Source organism: Caloenas nicobarica, chromosome 25 (genome assembly GCF_036013445.1).
Source record: "Caloenas nicobarica isolate bCalNic1 chromosome 25, bCalNic1.hap1, whole genome shotgun sequence".
Taxonomy (NCBI): Eukaryota; Metazoa; Chordata; class Aves; order Columbiformes; family Columbidae; genus Caloenas; species Caloenas nicobarica.
The window spans coordinates 4,667,440-4,682,753 of record NC_088269.1 but is presented as its reverse complement, the minus strand read 5'-3'; the positions used below and the strand labels follow the sequence as shown (position 1 = coordinate 4,682,753).

Below are 15,314 nucleotides of genomic sequence, written 5' to 3'. Positions count from 1 at the left end.
GCACCAGGCACGGGGGACTTTCTGCAAAGGGGGACGGGATATTTTGGGGGATTCAAACCCAGCTCCAGCCTCAGGGTGGTGGCTGGGGACAGGCTGGACACCTCTCAGCCAGGGTGGCTGAGAGGAGCTAAGCTCTACCTAACTAAGCCCAGACTAAGCGAAAGACTAACCCTTGAGGGCTCGCTGGTGTGAAGCAGGGATGCAAAGCCCCCCGCCTCACTGTGTACCGCAGGGTTCTCAGCCCCCCAGAGCCCACCCCGGGCGCCCGGCACCCAAAGGTGCCACTGATGCCATGAGACGAGGTGGATATTTTGGTCTATTGAGGATGGAGCTGGGTTGGAATGACCTCCGGAGGTTGTGGACGGCAAACCTGCGGATCTCAGGGGATTTCGCAGGACCTCAGGCACCAGCTTATCCTGCAAGCACCCCGATTAAGGGATCTAGATCCTAATAAAACCTCCAGGTGCATCTGTCAGCTCGCCAGCGGTGCCGCGCGCGGCTCCGGCGTCCCCGAGGGCTGAGGTTTCATAAACGGCCGGAGGATTTAACGTTGCAATTCCCACCAAAATTAGCTGGAGCTCCGCGGCTTAACCACCCGGTCCCTTGTGAAACCAGGCAGGGATTTTCACAGGGAGATCGTTGGGGCAGAAACCACCTTTTTACTCTATTTCCCAACCCTTGGTTGGGGCGAGCAAGCCCCAGGGTGTTGCCATGCCCAGAAATCCCCCGTCACCCCTTTTCTTTGCATCCCACCCGAGCTGAGCGTCGCCCGGCGCCCCCCTTGCGGCCAACACCTCCACAAAAAGAACCGGCTTAACCAGAAAACATGGATTTCAAGCCATTTGGCAAACAGTTTGCGAGAGTCGCAAAGAAAAATCCCACTCTCAGGCAACCGCCCTGCCTGGGAGCGCGGCCGGCGAGGCGCTGCCGCCTGGGCGCGTTAATCCCAGCCTGGCTCAAGGTATTTGCATCACGGGGGGGTTTACGCCAACCGTGGAGATGTGTGCGTGGAAAAGGAGCTGTGACGATGCCCCCGTGCGAGGCCGAAGCTCAGGATGCCTCGGCACAGAGCTGCCACCTCCCTCCCCGCAGCTGCATCGCCGAGAGCATCCATCCCCCCCCCCAAAAAAAAAAAAAAAAAAAAAAAAAAAATCAGCAATATTCCTCGCTGGCAACAAAATTAGGTTTTAATCAGAAGGAGGAGGGAGTGGGGGAAGGAGCCCAAGAACCCAAAAACCCTGCGCTGCAAGTGTGAAGGAATTTGAGCTCTAACTTTGGGGAGGGTGCGGAGATGAGGACGGCGTTCGTGCATCTCTCGGCTCCGCTCGGGAGCCCAGCTGGTGGGAACAGAACGTGTAGTCATGGGACTGTCATCGTGTGCTGTCCAGGTTAACATGTAGCATTTCTATTACTATTAACAGACTTTCTGCTCCTCACTCCATCTGTTCTTCGAAATAATTGCAGTTGTACAGACCATGCCTTCGCTACAGGCAGGCTCTGGGGAGAGGGTAGTGCTTTTATGCAAAAAAAAAAAAAAAAAAAAAAAAAAAAAAAAAAAAAAAAGAAAAAAAAAAGGGGGAAAAAAAAAAGTGTTAAAAAATAACAGCAAACACGAGAATAGAGTGCAAGCGAAGTTAACAGCAGGCTCGCAATTCGGTACAGATTGTGGCCTAGAAAGGTGACAGCACACGCGGCCGGGGGCCAGCGAGGCCAGACCCCCGCGGGGACGGGAGCCGGGTCAGCGGCCCGGGGATTTTTCTTTGTCGTTACCTGCCGGCCACCCTAAGAACCGCAATCCCTCACCTTCCACCTAAAGATAGCAAAGCCCTGTGCGTCCCCGAGTTAATCTCCTGGTGCTTAGGTGCATGGCATCCCGTTCCAGCGGCCGGGTGATGCTCCAGGGGATGCGTCAGCCCCCAAAAAATCACCCCAAACCCTCTGGCCGGTGTCCCCGAGTGCTGCTGTCTACCCCAGGCATGGGGAAGGGTTTTTCTTTTTCGCTGGTTCTGCTCGCAAGCAAGCGAGCAGACCGAGCACTGGTGATTTTAGGGGGGGTTTAATGCTGCAATCCCTCCCCGACACGGGCTAACAGCATTAGCGGGAGCCAGCCCTGAGTGACACGGGAGCTGCTCAGCTCCACGAGCCTCAACCAGCCCCGGGGATTTTTGGAGAGGAGGAAAGTGGGTTTAGATCAGGAAATTTAGATGCAAAAATTCCTCAGTCCCCCTGTGCAGAAGAACGGACGATGCATCACTTTGCAGAGGGGAAAAAAAGCCATTTTGGGTTATGACAGCTGAAAAGTTGGGGTACCAAAGCACCCCCAACACCTTGTCACCCTTTTAAGCTCAGCCTGGGGCACAGAGGAGCTGCTGGTTTGCAGGACCCGGTAGGGACACGGTGCATCCCACTAGTGTCACATCAGTGGTGACACCACTCCCCGGGACACCCTTCCCTGCTCCCCAGCCATTCCCCTCGCCGGAGTGCTTTGCAATTCACATTTAACCATTGCAACGAGCTAAAACTGGTGCCTTACCCCCCAGTTTTGCACCCCATGTCCCCGCGTGCCCTTGCCGGGCTTCGACACCTGAAACGGAGCCAAAGCAGCAGCGCTGGTGACAGGTGACAGCAGCTCGGCGTGTCACCTTTTCCCTGCTAATTGTTTCTAGAGGGAAGCAAAGAGCGATAAATCCCGTTATTACTGGAAAGCATGGGTTACTCCGATTAGCCACAGGTTTAGGAAACTTGCTCGGAGCAGGCAGCGACTTTGGGAGAGGCGGGAAGGCAGGAGAGGGAATTGTGTGCCAAGGATACACACACAGCTCGATAGATCCCGCCGAGCTGGGGCTGCGCAGGAATTAAAGACTTATCCAAATGAAAGCAAATCGGGTGTTAAGCGACACACATGTAGAGCGAGCGGTTTCCTTGGAAACCGGAGCACATGGAAGCGGCACACATGCAGCATCCCGGCGTTTTTGGCACCGTGGGGCTCTGTCCTGCCAGGGATGCTCGTGCTTGGCTGGGGATGGAGCCGGAGCAAAGCCCCGTCCCACCGGCGTGTCTGCTGCGGGGCATGGAGAAAAATGGCACAAAATCGCTTTTTCCTGACCGCCAAGGGATGGTGCCTAGCTTGGCTGGTCCCGCTCGTCTTAAAAATTCCATCCCAAAAGTAAGGGAGAATGATGGGCAAAGCCCCAGCCAGGCTCCCAGCCCGGCACAGAGGGTTTGGTTGATTTGGAAAAGTCATTGAGTAGACATGAGGAAGGAATTGTTGGCCCTGAGGGCGGTGAGAGCCTGGCCCAGGGTGCCCAGAGACGTGGTGGATGAACCATCCCTGGAGACATCCCAGGCCAGGCTGGACGGGGCTCTGAGCACCCTGAGCTGGTGCCGATGTCCCTGCCCACGGCAGGGGTGGGACCAAATCACCTAAAAACGCCCTTTCCAACCCAACCCATTCCATGATTCTACAAAATAGGTGAGATTCCCAGCTGACCTATTGCCACCCGCATCCTTTAATGAATTTACCAAAGCAAGGACCAAGAGATTAAGAGAGTAGCTGAGCAACTGCAAACCAGAAAATTCGAAATATACCCAAAGCGACTTGCCAGAGCAGGGCAGGAGCTCCTGGATGGGCAGGGAGGTGGGCAGGGTACCCAGCATCCTGGGAGACATCGTCCTGGCTCTCCAGCCTGCATCCCGCCGGTGCAAGAGTCAAGGCATCGCTCCTCCTGCGAGGTGGAAGGGCTGCGAGCACCAGCTGAGAGTCAATCTGGGCTTTTTTCTTGGCTCATCCCCAGTACTAAAAAGTTTCTATAATGGGTGCCTAGTTAGCAATCCTGCTGCTGATTCTTCGCCAAAGAGACATTCTCGCTCCTTCTTCGGTGGCTAGCACAGCACGGCAAAAAAATTGTTTGCGAGCGAGTCCGTTATTGTGATTTTGGGAAAAAGCTTCGGGGAGCGTCAGGATTTTACCTTCTTATTTTAAACCAGCGCTTCACCACTTCTTCACTCTTGCAAAAATAGGTCAGCAATATTAACCCTACTCCGCAGGACTTGCCCAAGGGGACAAGCGGCCCCATCGGAACGCTTGACCCAACTCCCCCAGCCGCACGTTTTTGTCCCCCCGGCTGCCCAAGGGAACTTCATTGACTTTATAACACTCTGCAACTCTCCCCAGCCCTTTGCTCTCCCCGGAGAGATCCGGCCAAATATTTATGCAGTCTGATGTTCTAACAAGAATTGATTAATCCAGGATCGTTAAAGCAAGCGCGTTAAAGGTCTGTTCCCAGATTAAGGTGTTGGGATGCTTTGAGGAATGGGTTATTTGCTAGGAATGGAGAAACAGTTTGTTTTCTCCTGTAGCAGAATAACCCGTCTCTTTGCAATAGAACTGCACAATGTAGCCGAGCAGAAAATGGGATAAATCTTCCGAGAGGTCCAGGATGCTGTAAATACAGGTTTGCAAGAGGTGGTTGTGACTCTGGATCACTTTTGGGGAGCAGAGAGAGCAACAGGCTGAGCTCCTCGCTCAGAGACCCCGCTGGTTATCCCCAAAATTGAGGTTTATCTAAATCATCATCATCACCATCATCACCAGACACCCAATGTCAGGGGAATGGGGGGGACACATTTCAGCCCCACTGCTTCCCAAAAAACACCAGCCAAAAGGGAATTAACACCCAAAGAACTCCCCCGCTGAGCTGTTACTCTGCATCCCCCCCCTTTCCCAGCAGCTATTTATTGCAATTTGGGTAGCACGGCTTTGGGGACGAGCTAATGAGCACCCTGCGCTCGTCCCTGGCCTCGTCCCCGCTCCGCAGGCAGGAGACGGGATGGATTCGGGGGAAAAAACACGGTACCAAGCGGTCGGCGAGGAGGAGGAGGAGGCGAGCGGCCGCGGTGGCAGAGCGCAGCCTTCCAGCCCAATTACTATCACGCGGGGGGACACATGGATTGGTGACATTTGACATTTTCTACACAATATTTTGATGCAAAATGGCACTTCCGTCACAAATTATTTTCCGAATCTTGGCTCGGGTTTGGGTGGTTTTTTGTTTTTTGTTTTTTTTTTTTTTTCAGTTTGTGGTTTTATTTTATTTTTTTTTCTGGGGGAAAAGGAAAGGGTCATTGTTTCCCCACCGTAAGCAAATGGGTCGTGGTGGCCGTGCCACTGGGTGGGCAAAGCAAACAGCCCCGGTGGGGGCAACTGAATGCAAAAAAAAACCCCAAGGTTTGCTCTGGGGCACCAAGGTGGCCCTTGGGGACTCTCAAAGGGGTTTTTTCCCTTTTTTTCCCTTCTCCCATCCATTCAAGGGAAGCAGGAGCTGCCCCAGCCCAGGAGCATCGCGGGGCCGGCGATGCAGGGGTTACGGCACCGGGAATCGCTGAACTCTGAGCTACCAGACACCTCAGGAAAGCTGAAATGACTTTAAATGCCTAAACATTTTAAAACAAACCCTGGAACAATTCAGCTCCCAACTCTTTCCCTGCTTTCTCTCCCTCCTCGCTCTCTCTCTCCCATTTTTACGGTTTCCAGAGCTGTTTTACGCCTCATTACCTGCACACTGTGAGTGATGTCTGTCGGTCCTGGAGCTGTAAATACCTTAAATCATGCTTCATTAAGAATATCTATGGTGCTATTAAAGAGCTATAATAGACAACGAGTTAACAGATGATTAAATATGAACTCCATTTGTGTCAGTCACCAGCGTGCAGGAAGAGGCTTTAAGTTTTTTAAACTCGCTCTCATTATCTGGGGAAGTGGGGCTGCAGCTGGCAGGGGTGGAGGGGGGTGGAGGGATGGTGCGGTGGGCTCGGGGGATGTTCGGATGGGGATGGAGGGATGTTCGGATGGGGATGAAGGGTTGCTCGGATCAGGATGAAGGGATGTTTGGATAGGGATGCAGGGATGCTCGGATGAGGATGCAGGGATGCTCATAAGGGGATGGAGGGATATTTAGATGAGGATGGAGGGATGTTTGGATGGGGATGGAGGGATTCTGGCGTGGGGATGGAGGGATGTTCAGATCAGGATGAATGGATGCTCTGGTGGGGATGGAGGGATGTTTGGATAGGGATGGAGGGATGTCTGGATGGGGATGGGGTTCAGGGATGCTCCTGCAGCAGGGCCACCCCACAGGGACCGGCTCCTCTCCTTTGTGACAGCCCTTTGCTCAGCTGTTCCCACCTGTACAGGCAAACAGCACCTGGTGATATGTACGACAGATCAATCTTCAGGGTCTGGGAGCCAGAGGTTGAAAAGAAAATAAAATAAAGGAGGAGGAGGACAAGGAGAAGGACAATGAGATGTCAGGCTGCTTTGATGGGATGGGACGGGATGGGGAGATGGATGGGTGAATGCCAGGAAGGGCTGGAGGCTGGTGGGATGGACCACGATGCAAAGTACACTGAGCATCGCTGTCTCTCTGATAAAACAATAGCTCAGCACAAATGAATTGCCAAAGCGCCAATTAAAGAATAATTATTAAAATCCCGTGAGCACACAAAATACTGGGGAAAATTAAATAATGAGTGTTTTCTTATTTTCCAGATTAGATTTTTTCTCTGTAAAAATAAAGAACCATTGCAGGGGCAGTTTCAACAAAAGTTGATTACCCACGGTTACAACCACAGCTCAGGGCCGAGCCCAAACCCCTGGTATGTGTGCCCCATCACCAAAAGAAAGGGGTAAGAGGCAGGAAAATAATGACCCCTCTTTAGTAAATCACCCGTTGTCACAGTGGATGTCCCCGCTTCCCTCTGCAAGGATGAATTTTGGGCGAGTGGTGCCTCCTCGGCTCCTCACCATCACCTCTCCCACCCCAGGAACAGCCTTAAAATCCTTTGGGAAATGGATGGGGCTGCGCGTGGCATCTGTGCCCTCGTTTCGGATGATGCTCACCCCTACAAAAAGGGAAGGATGCAGGATGCTGAGCGGGTACCACACACCCTTCCACGGTCACCACATCGCCCCGCTGCCCCCGCTTCCCAGAAGGGAAATCACCGGCCTGGCACCTTTCAGGAATAACAGCAGAATAAGTTCATATTCCTCAGCATCCTCCTTATTTCTCAATCCCGAACACGCCTCGACCCCTCGCCGGAGCCACGAGCCCCTCGCCGGCCGCAGGCACGTCCCCAGGGACCCACGGCCACCCCCGGGGCCGTGCGGGGGGCACGGGGGTCCCGGGGGGGTGCCAGCGTGGGACGCGGGTGCCGGCAGGCGCTGGCAGCGGGGGGTGACACGGTGCTCCCCGGGGACCGCGCTGGCGGGGACGGTAATTGAATCTCAGCGCTTATATTCAGCCGGAGCCGGCGCGATGATTAAGTTAACTGGAAATGCCATTTCTGTATTGTTTCGACTCTTAAGTGCCCCGAATTTCTTCTCGTTTGCTGGCGGTCCCCTCTGCTCCCTCGCCGCCCCGCCGGCGTCGGGGTCAGGCGGCGGCAGCCCCCAGGGTCACCGAAATAAATTAATCCCCGAGCCCCTTGGGAGAGATTGCAAGAGCTGGGAGGGAGGATGAGCTCCCCTCCCCGTTTGGGGAGAAAGAAAAGCATTTCAGGAGTGGCAGATCCCTGAGAATGAAACTCCAGCCCACCCCACCACATCCATTTATCTCCAAAAGTGCAGCCGGGGCCTTTCCCCCACCCCTGATGCACCATCACCACCTGTAGACCTACACCCAGAAACTGCTTTGGAAAAACAAAAAAACCAACAAATAACCCTCCCCGCTATACAAACCACTCTTGCCAGGAACAGGAGGGAAAAGATGCTCAGCTCAGAACTTCCCTCGCTAGTAAAATATTTAATAATAGACTAAGAAGAGAAGCCAACTGTCTCCCTTGGTTGTGGTTTCCATTTGGAAGTTAATAGGATTTGTATTCCCATCCAAAATATTTTTTTTTTCCTAATGTATGTTTTGTTCTAATATATCCATCTTGTCATGCAAAATAAAACACAAATCGTATCGACGTCACGCTCCATTTGTCTCCAGCGCACAGACGCACCAGCCGCCCTCTCCCGAGGCACCCGGCCCCATCACTTTGTTAATCGATACCCGTTTGGAAAGCTTTAAATAAAATTTTAAATACTCCGAGTGAGGAAAAACATCCACGTTAACGTGTTAATTTCCACAAAGCCTTGTTGCTTTGAAATCCCTGGGGAAAAAAAAAAAAAAATGGGAAGCTTAAATGAGTCCTATGAAAAGGAACAGTGCATCATTAACGCAGCCGGATCCGTATCACCGACTGCAGCAATTACCAGCCCGTGAAACGCTGCAAGCTGTGAAGAGCTTTCATTACCCGGGGTTTTACAGGTCATTCACCTCTGGCCAATCTTACGCTAAAACAAGCATTTTCTGCGCCGCAGATTCCAGCTTCATTTAAATCCATAATTGCTTTGATTTCGGTACATACGGAGCACGGGGACTTCATGACTAAGAAATCTATTAGGCAATAAGTTGGCGACTTTTAGGGACCTTTAAGTCATCTTGCCTCAATTTCTCCCCAGGTCGGGTGATGGATGGAGATGCTGATTTCCACGGCGGGCGCGACCGGCCCCGACTCCCCAATTACCTTCCCGGGTCACCGAGGGGGAATTCAATCACGGAACCGGCCCGCGGGACGCTGCTTGTGCCTCGGAAACGCAATTCCCCCTCCACAAATAGCCCTTCTCCAATATTTGATGGGTTTTCATTATTTCCCAGGCCACACAGCAGGTGTTCGGTGCGGGGATGCTCGGGTGCGGATCAGCCGCGATCCCTCCATCGCTATTTTCCCCTCTCCTGTATCCCCCGCAAGACCAAACAGCCCTTTGGGGAGCTGCGGGAAAAAGAAATATATATATTTATGGGGTTTTTTTAGTGTAATTGTATTGAAATGGGTGTATTCACCGTGTATCTATTAGAAAACACCCCAATTTAAAAGCTGCGATTTACACCTTGGTATAAAACCAGGTGAATTGCGTCTCGTGGGGTTATCTATTCCTCCGTGGGTGCTGGCGGAAAGAAGAGACAATAAGTCTATTCTCCTCCGTACGGGTCCCTACCCAGCCCAGTACCCAAGTGCCTTCCAGAAGTGCATTAAATGATGCGATTAACATCTGTCACGTGCGGTTCCGTCTCTTTTTCCGTCTCTCCCGGGGGAAGGAGCCGCACGTGCAAGGGAAGGGTTTGTTTTGGTGGCTTTATCTTACTATTCCTTCTTTCACAAAGCGCGCGGTGCACGGAGGGGAAATGCATCTCCGTGGGCAAAGTGCCTTTTGCCTCTTGCAGCCAAATCCCTGTTTTCTAGGGGGTCGAGCCCTGCTGTGGTTTTTTGGGGGGGTAAGATGGAGCAGGGTGGTTCGGTCTTGTTACATCTTCGCAGGATGGGATGCTGCTCCCGCAGCCTGGATCCTCTTTTAATTGATTTCTCAGGGTTTATTTCCTCCTCACTTTAATTGCAACACAAACGTTTGCTGATGCAATTATCGTGCATATGTGATAAAGCTGTTAGAGGGTGTCATTAGGTCGTATTTCTTCAATTATTTTTGGGTGAGCGAGGGAAAGGGAGAAGTGCGTTCCTGCACAGATTTCTGGCGATAAAACGTAATTCCAAGGTGGGTTTCTTTGTGGTGGTGGCTTATTTTTTTGGTTCTATATACTGAAAGCAAAAAATTAAAAAAAAAAAAAAAAATTGCCTTACAGTAGCTCGTCTGGGGGTGAAATAATCCACTCAACATTCAGATTATCAGCTCAGGCACATTTGCATTAAAATAGGCAAGAAGAGCTCCCAGGATGGAGCGAGATCCCTCCGGATCAGCCGATACCCTCATACAAAACAGCGACGGATCCTCACCCTGAACACAAGACCGCTGATGGATGTGGCCTCTGGTGGGGAATATTCCTTGGGAAGGGGATCCTGCCGTGACGTTTTGTTATAAAATGTTTAAATTTTGGAAAAATGGGGCGGGGGGGGGAAGTCAGAATTGGTCATCTCGAGCCACGATCCCAAATCTTGGAGCTCTCCCAAGGGATGCTCCCCACGCCGGGATGCTGGCGCTGACCCTGCAGCATCAATAAAAGACCACGAGAGCATCCCTTTAAATCAGCTTTAAACCCGCAGCAAATGTGGGAGCACCTGGGTGAAAAAAAAAAAGCCAAAACGGTACATCCTGCAACAGATTTCACAGCGAGGACCAAATCCTGCAAACGGGATAACGGTAACGGCCCCAGGAGCCCCGGGACCCGCCGCAAAACCTGACGCTGCACCTTTGCCATCGCAGCTGTCAAAATGAAGCTGTCGCCGTGACATTCTCCTCGGAGCCGCGTTCAGAATGTGACGGTTCCCTTAGGCTACCGAGGGAGACATGGCCAAATTAACGAGGATGTGACAGAGTTTTACGGGTCGGATTAGACTCCCCTTCCCATGGCTGCGCTCAGCATAAACCTGAAAATTGAGTGAGAAGAAGGGAAGCGGAGGGTGAGGGACCGCGAAGGGTTCGGGGAGCATGTGCGCTCACCAAAAGAGCAATCCTGTACTTGTCATAATTAATCAGGCACATGTTAGACAAGCGGAAAGCGCTCGGCCCCTCCAGTAAGGGAATTAAACCCTCACCTCCTCTCCCCATGGATGCAGCATCCCCGGGATGCACTGCGCAGGGAGTGGGTTTGCAAACACATCCTTGCAGCTCTCCTACTTAATTTCCTCATTTAAAAATAAATAAATAGATTTTTTTTTTCCCTTTCCTTTGCCCAATCTGAAAAGCAACCTTCTTCAGCAAAATGCTGTGACAGACTAGAGATGTCACCAGCTCGGAGCTGTTTGGCAAGGAACACCTTGCACCTGCAACGAGGACGGGTTTTTTGCACTGTGCAAATGCACGAGGAAGGGTTTGCACTGTGCAAATGCACGAGGAAGGGTTTGCACCATGCAAATGCGGTTGGCACCGTGCAAATGCACAAGGAAGGGTTTGTATTATGCAAATGCAGAGTTTGTGCTGTGCAAATGCAGTTTGCACCGTGCAAATGCACAAGGAAGGGTTAACTGTGCAAATGCATGAGAGTTTGCACCGTGCAAATGCAGGAGGAAGGGTTTGCACTGCACAATTTCCTGGTGCTGGTGCAGGCAGCTGCCTAAAACCTCCAGCATCCATGATGCCAGCCCATGCAACGGGGGTTTGGTACCTCTTAAACACACGTACAGCATCCAGCCATCCATGCTGGAAACACCCGCTTCCAAAAACCCCAGTCCCTATAGCAGCCTATACAGATATAACCCCATAGCCTGTGCTTGGCAGTGAGACTATAGCCCCTCGCCACCCACCTTGGAGGGACCAGGGAGCTTGGGCAAGAACTGAGAGCCCCAGCTATTTAATCTCAAACCCTTAAAACCAAAAAAAGAAAGCTCGAAACAAACCTGAACCAACTCCTCGAGCCCAAACAGCAGCGAGATTTGGGAGCCAGTCCAAGCTCTGCAGCTTAGGCCCATCTCCAAATATCTCCCAACAAGTTTATTTATGGAAAATAAAATCAGTCCAAGACGTTCACAGCTCAGGAATATTTAATGCTATTTGGTGAGGAAGTATTTCCAGCAAGGAGGGAACCGCATGGCTCCTCGAGCATCGCACCGGGAACAGCGCTGGCACGGACCCACACCAGTCACCCTGGGAGCTCCAAACTGGTTTGACTGGATCAAACGCCTCCTTAATTTAGTTCATACCAATCCTGCTTAATTAATTGGGTCTGGAGGCATAGCTAAGGTGAACCATGGGAAGAACTGGGTGCTGGAGCATCTCCAGGGGTGAGCATCACCCATGGGTGCCCATTGCAGCACCCACCCACCCACCGACACTCAAGGGAGAGCCAACCACAGGTTGATCCCTTTCCCAGCACATCAGGAAAGACAATTTCCCTGGTTGGGAAGAGGAGGGAAGGGTGGCAGAGCCAGGGGTAACCCAGACGATGCTCAGATACAGAAACACCCCCCCGCGCTGCCGCTGTCAGCGATGCCGCGGCTCCGTGCGGCACAAAGCTCCGGCTGTGCACCAAAACCCACCTTTGCACCCAAAATGATGGGAGAGGCGACGAACCGCCTGTGCCCCCGGCGCGGGGGATCGAACTGCCGACACGGAGCTGTCTGCCGGGGCAGCCCCAAGGTCAAGGGCAGGCCAGACGCAGCGGTGACGGGAGTCACTTTAATAGACACCTGTCACCTGACGGGGGACGTTAATGCATCCCCCTGCTCCCGCCGGACAGGGATGAGCATCCTCAGCCCCTGCTGCCACCGCACGACGGGCTGTCACCTCGGCAAGGGACGGGGACACAGACCAGCCGGGGGAGAGCGCCGGGGCAAGGCCCGGCTTTTACAAACAGCTCTAATATCCCTGGAAGACGTCTCCGAGTCATGCACCGGGTTGGAAATGTCTCCCATTATAATTATGAGTCATTCGTGACTCAGTGACATTTCTGAAATTAAAAAGCAGGCGCTGGCCCGGCCCTTTGCTGCCCCGCTCGGCGGCCGCGCGAGTGCTACACAACTTATTTTTAATGCCGTTTCCCAGACAAACAACCCCCCAGACCCATCGCCCCTCGCCTTGGCCACGCAGCCACTCGGGGATGGTCCCCTGGGGTGGCACGTTTTGTATTCACGCATCCTTAAAATAAATCAAAGCAACACGTTGGGTATTTCCGACAGCCCAGGACTTGGTGAAACCAGAGAGCGGTGCAGGCAGCAGCACCGCAAAAGCAGCGCCGCGTTATCGCTGCGAATATCTGCAGAAAAAAGGGGGTTCAGGGATGCGCAGCTGGGCTGGGACAGTCACAGGCAACTGGTGTGAAGTCCCCAGGGACAGTCTGTGAGGCACATCCCATCAGGGCAGCCGTGCCCTCATCACTCATTTAATCTGGGAACGGCCAAACTCAGGGCAAGAAACACTAGCAAACCGATAACCCCCGGTCGCTCAATTATTTCCACCCCTCTTTCCATGGTCCCTTTACAGTCCCAGCGCTTTGTTATTAAAGCACTAGATTTTAGAGGCTGGGAGGCAGCTGCCCTCACTAAAGACACGGGGCAGGGATGCTCGGGGACAGAGATGCTCGGAGGTCAGGATGATTTGGGGTCAGATAGCTTGAGGATCCAGAATGCTCAGGGTTTGGGATGCTCAGAGGTCAGGATACTCGAGGGTTGGGGTGCTCAGAGGTCAGGATGCTGGGGTTCAGAATGCTCAGGGTTTGGGATGCTCGGGGGTCAGGATGATTTGGGGTTCAGAATGCTCAGGGTTTGGGATGCTCGAGGGTCAGGATGCTGGGGTTCAGAATGCTCAGGGTTTGGGATGCTCGGGGGTCAGGATGCTGGGGTTCAGAATGCTCAGGGTTTGGGATGCTCGGGGGTCAGGATGCTGGGGTTCAGAATGCTCAGGGTTTGGGATGCTCGGAGGTCAGGATGCTTCTGGGTCAGGATGCTCGGGGCTTGGGATGCTCAGGAGTGGGGATGCTGGGGTTCAGAATGCTCAGGGTTTGGGATGCTCAGAGGTCAGGATGCCTGAGGTTTGGGGTCAGGATGCTCAGGTTTTGGGATGCTCATGGGTCAGGATGCTCCAGGGCAGGGATGCTTGGGGACTGGCCACATTCACCAACAACCCAATTGCTCCAAAACTCACAGGAGCCTAGCAAGACTGCACCAAAGCAGGACCAGTTCCTGGGGCTGAGGGCTTTGGGATGCTGCAGCAACCCATCCAGAGCCCTCTGTGCACATCACGGTTTGCCATCTGCAGCAGGTGAAGCGCCGGAACAGCTCAGCATCGCACAGCGGCTGGGGAACGCGTGCCATCGGCGCCAGGACGTATCAGAGCAGAAATAGACCCAGAGCTGCTGTCCCCCCCGCCACCCCCTTTTTACTATTATGTCTGAGAAGCGACGTCTCTCCTTTTTTTTCTTTTTTTTATGATGATTTAATCGCTTGGTGATGAGGGCTGCCTGGCTGGGATACAACTGAGCTCTGGGCATCGCCAAAAGAAACAGGGGATATAAAAAGAGGAGGAAGCATCAGTAGCAGCGACGCTGATTGACAGTGAATGAAATGAAGCGGCCAAATTTCATTGGCGTGGTTCGCAATCCCCGGACGACGCGGACAGCTGATGGCTCCTTTCCTAGGGTTTTGCCAGAGCTAACATTTGCCTTTCATCCTTATTTAATTCACTGTTTGGAGACTGCCATGGCTGAGTTTTATGTGTATGTGGTGGTGGTATTTTAATTGCACATCTTGGAAAAGCTTTTTTCGTGTGTGTTGAAACACAGCTGGGTATACAAAGGAGAGGGGCACAGGGAAGGCAGGAGCCCTTCCTCGTGGCCTCAGGCCCTTGCTGAGAACAGCCCTGAAGTGCTTGTGCCATTTATACCCTGGATGCAGATAATTAAAGGATGCGAGGCTGAGGTTTGATAAAGCGTTTTCCTGGAAAGTCGGCATCCCAATGGATGCTGCCTGCCCAGGGAGGAATGTGGGTTGCATCGCAGGGATATTCCGGCAAGAGAAGACCAAAAGGTGGCAGAAATACAATTTTCCAGGCTTTTCTTCCCTTTCCAAAGGGGAAAGGTGCCAGGTTGGCAGGGCAGCTGAGCCCAGACTGGCTCGTCTCACCGATGGCCAGGGAGAGGTTGAACTCAGAGCATCAGAGGTGACCGGGAGCAGCCAGCAATGATGAAACGTTGATTTTCTCCCCAAATGCCAAGAGTCCTTCACCCTCACAGCCAGATTTCCACCCAAATTCCCAGGCTTTTTGCTCCAGGTGGACAAAATCTGGCAAATCCATCAATTTTGTGCAACCTACCCCTGTGAAGAGGTAAGGATGGGATGAAGCCCAGAAGCTGCAGAGCAAACCGGGGACAAAACCCTGAGCAGCAACTAAATCCTGACCCCTGGGGCCAGTGGGTGCCCCCTGCTCATCACTCCAAAAAAAAGCATCCGGGTCCACGCAACGTAGTAGGAATTACAAGAGTTTTAGCAGAGGAAAACTCTGCTTTTGCAAACCTGGTGGGTGTAACGCTGTGCCGCCAGCCCCAGGTTCATTTTGCTTTGCCATCGCTCTCCCTTTGAGCCGGGAAAGGGCCAGGAATCATCATTATCAGGAATTGTAGCATCGTGGGGGGATGCGGCATCACTGGGGGGATACAGCATCACGGGGGGACGCAGCATCATGGGGGGACGCGGCATCGCTGCTGCCTCTCCTCCTCCTCCCACTCACCAAATATTTGTTTAATGAGGGAATTCCTGCCACACATACGTGGGCTGAGCGCGGCTGCCTGCAGCATCCTCAAACGTGGGAAAACCTCGTCTCCGAGCCC

The 15,314-nt window shown here is 52.8% G+C and overlaps 1 protein-coding gene across 1 annotated transcript in view; it reads right to left on the bottom strand.

The window, feature by feature from the left end:
- Positions 1-15,314, bottom strand: part of PEBP4 (phosphatidylethanolamine binding protein 4) — a 61,645-nt gene that overhangs the window by 34,619 nt on the left and 11,712 nt on the right. The gene's annotated exons all lie outside the window — the stretch shown is intronic.